The following is a 4,677-nucleotide window of genomic DNA, read 5'->3' as shown; positions in this document are numbered from 1 at the left end:
CGAAAGAAGAGGTCTCTTTACAGTGTCAAATTGGTTTGAGTACTCTATGTCTTGTAGTTGAGAAGGTATTGGCATTTATAATTTACAAGCAACAGTAGGCGTTTCAGTTTTAAGACGGTCCCTTAACCCACTGAGCAGAGGATAGTACATTTTTAGCTACGTTTCACCTCCAAAAAGTAAATATGACACCGAATGGTAAAAACAAGGTGTGTAACTTATTCACTATCATCAGCCGATTTAGAATATTACATTAATATCATCCTTGCATGTTCCGTTGAAGAGTTACTGAAGAGTAAAGTCTGAATCTTTAATATAAAGCTAACTTCACCTTTGTAAAACACTGTATGATTGAATCAACCAGTTTTGATTCACCAATAAAAACGGTGAGCTCATCTTTTAATAATAATGTATTCATCATAGAATCATCTTTGATTATAGTATTGTCAGTGGCGAGCCGTCATTCAGGGCAGGTTTTGAGCCCCACGTGTTTAGCAAAAAAAAATATTTTGCAATGATGTTGCTTGTTTTGCATGTTATTTTGGCATTAATATGTGTCACATATAAGTTTGCAAACAATGTAAATACTGTTCTGACTTAGTGGTGCACATTTAGACTATAGCCTGTTTTAGAGAAATGTAATCACCGAATATTATAAGAGCTTTCATTGTCTGCTTATATGCCCGCTTTATTCATCCTGCGGTTCTGATTTGGTGTACAGGGATAATGCTGTAATAACGGCCCATGTTCTGAATTCTGTCGCTGTACATTTCAAAAGTGCTGAACAAATGGTTATATTCATTACAGTGGTTCCTCCTTTTAAAGTTGTGAGCTTATACTGCAGGACTTGAGGTACACAGTGTCACGGCGTCATTGCTCCAGACCACCACAAGGGGGAGTTAGAGCACTCAGTATGCATGACGCGTCAAGCAAAAAAATGACAATTGAGAGGAATATGTTAGTTAATGTAAAGACAAACGAGTGTGTATCATTAGTTGTTCATTGGGTGATGGGGAAGCATCATTAGTTGTTCATTAGGTGATGGGGAAGCATCATTAGTTGTTCATTAGGTGATGGGGAAGCATCATTAGTTGTTCATTAGGTGATGGGGAAGCATCATTAGTTGTTCATTAGGTGATGGGGAAGCATCATTAGTTGTTCATTAGGTGATGGGGAAGCATCATTAGTTGTTCATTAGGTGATGCGGAAGCATCATTAGGTGATGGGGAAGCATCATTAGTTGTTCATTAGGTGATGGGGAAGCATCATTAGTTGTTCATTAGGTGATGGGAAATATGAAATATGCATGCAAAATAATATACTTACCTGTTTGTATGTTGAAAAAAAGCATTGGAATTATAAGTGAAATGTTTGAACTGCTTCATTATTTATTTACCAGTTGACGAAGAACAACTCCAATTTCATACATCATTGAAAATGTCTTACATGAATAAAAAAGTTCAAATAACTTCTTAGATTTGATGGAGACATTATACATCTTAGTACCTTATCAATTTAGGATTTGTATCAATGTGTTCGAGAGACAGGGGAGCAGGAACAGAGTATTTTAACCGAGCAATGCAACGAAGCTGGATCATTCTGGCAATGATACCTGCACCATCTACACGCTGCAGAGACTCCCTAATTCTTCGCCATTGTACACGATGGCCCGTTGCTCTGAGACTTCCTCTGACCATCTTAAAGCCGGCATGAGGCATCCCTGCCTTAATGGGGCTGACTTTCTGGTCTAACTCTTCATCTGACATATCAGAATAGCATTCCCTGACAGACATATTATGTTCTTTCATCCTTCTGTAAAACCTTTTTTTTTTCAAGCGAACCGTTTCACTGTCATGGAATATGATTATATATCGACTATGAAACAAATAGGACATGGCCTGCTTATGAGTCGCCATAAAAGAAAGTTACATTAATTCAACTGAAAATGGCGAGAACAGGCGTTTGTAGGTAAATGCTTTCGGTTAGCTTGAGAACGATAATTGCATGATTTATCATTCTATAGTACAATGTTATGAACCGACACTGAATCGTGTGAGCTAACTACTAGCTATGTAAAAGTTGGGCGGAAGAACGCCCAGTGCTGCTTACCTGAGATGCCATCATCACACAGTCCTTCTTCGTAGGTGTCCGCTATGACTTCCTTTGTGTCGTAAAGAAAGGATGAACAGTATTGGTTGTAGCCAAACTGACAATCAAAAACTGACCAAAATGGAGGGTGGTTGATAGCGAAATTAAATTGTTTTCAAATACATTTTTTGTTCTCTAAATATTTTTTAGGAAAAAATGCATTAAGTTTTGCGCTCTATAACAAAATATTTGATTGCAAAAAAAAAATGTTGAACTTTGAAGCCTAGTTTTTGCTGTCAGGAAAAAATATTTTGGTTTGAAAATATTTTTTGGGGGGAGATTTGCTCTTGACAAAAAGACATCCATTTGTTGCAAGTTGGGGTGGGGGGCTAATAGCTGAACAATAGGCTGTTCGACCTTTACTAAAGAATAGTCTAATAGCCGAGCTAGGTGTGAAAAATCCCTGTCCTATCACAGACCAGATTTGCCCTCATGTCCAAGGGGGAGTTAGAGCACTGATTATGCTTTTGGGTCACAATGCACTAAGGTGTCTCTAACTGACAATGAATGGGCAATATAAACCAAATAATAAACTGATAATTGTGCACAACATCAAATGAAACAAGCAGGGAGCAGGTTTCCAACTCTCAAACTTCTTGCCCGAAATCCAGCGAGCTATCGACTGTGCACCAAAAGCATGCTCAAGCCGCAGAGTCGATAGAGCGTGTCCCTGTGGTAGCATGCATAAGTTACCTTACATGTTATGGTGGCTGACAATTTGTTAGCTATGTTGTCCACCGGTATGTTAGCTATCTACCTAATGTTAGTAGTTATCCATCAGCCTATAGTTCATACACTGTCAAGTTTATCTAACTACCTAACGTTTGACTTGATTATTCCCGTCATTCTTAGCTTAGCTAAATGTGCTTTCATAAATTCGCTCTGGCTATCTACTCCGATTTAAGAGCACTCTCGTCTGAATGTACCAGAGCGCAGAATAATACATTTACCAGCGCTCAACACCTGTTGAATATTGCCGGTGTCAGTAAACGTCAGCAAAAAAAGCTCAATTAAATTGTTTCCAGCAACACAGTCACCAATGCTCTGGTTAACACAGAAACTGCCTAACCAGCTCTGCTAGGGTGAGTAAAATGATCAAAGTGTCTGGAAGTTGCTAGCAAGGTAGCCAACGTTAGCTTGGGTGCTTGACTGCCGTTGTAAGGTCAGAACGCTCAAATCAACCCTACTCCTCGGCCCCGACCGTCCAGTGTGAGCTGCGAGAGCGAAACGGTCTGAAATTACCCAGAGGTTTTTTGTTTTTCATGGAATAGAAACACCATAATATTAATCTAAGTACCAGTCAAACGTTTGGACACACCTACTCATTCCAGGATTTTTCTATATTTTACTCTTTTCTACATTGCAGAATAATAGTGAAGACATCACAACTATGAAATAACACATATGGAATCAGTTACGAACAAATTCTTATTTACAAGAACAACCTACTCCTTCCTCCCCATTGGAGGATTGAACCCCGCTCTCCCATCTGCACAACACAGTGATTCTTTAGCTAAATAGCCCAGCGCCCGTCACGTTGTACAGCGCCATATTTTCTGTTCCATCCAAATAGATGTAACATCCTACAAGGACAGCATACTCCTTCCTCCCCGTCGAGGAATTGAACCTCTGTCTCCCTTGTGCCCTCCCCGTCTCTGGTAATGCCAATATGGAAGACTGCTTCTTAAACTAACACTAATTTGCAGTAACATAAAAAATTGCTGACAGTTAAATGTTGTGCCGCAGGATGCTGCGGCAGCCCGCAAGGTGTGACGCAACTTTTAAAGGAGGAACCACTGTATGTCTGTCCTAGCTCGCTAATTAAGGTCTTAAATACTTCTTGGGGCTAGGTGTCCCGTCAGCGGGACACCAGTCGACAACTTCCGGTGAAATTGGAGGGCGCTCAATTCAATTAAACATTCAGGTACATACAAGTATCTTATATCGGTTAACTCTTCCAGATGCCTTTCTTTTTCTTGTTCTTGGAGGTTAGCTCTGATGTTTCAGCCTCTTCTGGAGCTTCTAGCTGCTGGCTGTCTGGCCCCCCCTGATGGTTCTCTGGCCCCTCCTGCTGGTTCTCTGAACTCCCCTCCTGGTTCTCTGCCCATGCCTGTTGCCTCCTTGGCCTTTCCTGGTGGCCATCAGTAGATCCAGTGGGCTCTTGGCTTATTTGTTGGCCTGTGGCCCACCAGGGCAACTCCTGACCGTGGTTGTAATCGTGGCTGTGTTGTTGATTTGAGCATCAGCCTCCAGATTCATCTGCTCCAGGTAGTTTTCCTTCATCCTCTCCCTCTCCTCTCCTCCTTCAGTTGTTGATGAGTCTGTTTTTTAAGCAGGGACCGCTCTCTCCACTGCTTATTGAAATCCTCCATCTTCTTCCTTCTCTCCTCAGCCTTCAGCAGCTCCTTCCTCTTCTCCCTCTCTCTCTGCCCGGGTCATGGTGGATGTTAGCCTTGTGTGTCCAGGGATGGCTGGGAGGGGAGAAGAAGTAGAGTTTACATTCAACTTAGTGGATCTGGTATCAACTTAAAT

The sequence above is a fragment of the Oncorhynchus clarkii genome, chromosome 6, assembly GCF_045791955.1.
Source record: "Oncorhynchus clarkii lewisi isolate Uvic-CL-2024 chromosome 6, UVic_Ocla_1.0, whole genome shotgun sequence".
NCBI lineage: Eukaryota > Metazoa > Chordata > Actinopteri > Salmoniformes > Salmonidae > Oncorhynchus > Oncorhynchus clarkii.
Note: the sequence above shows the minus strand (reverse complement) of the source record.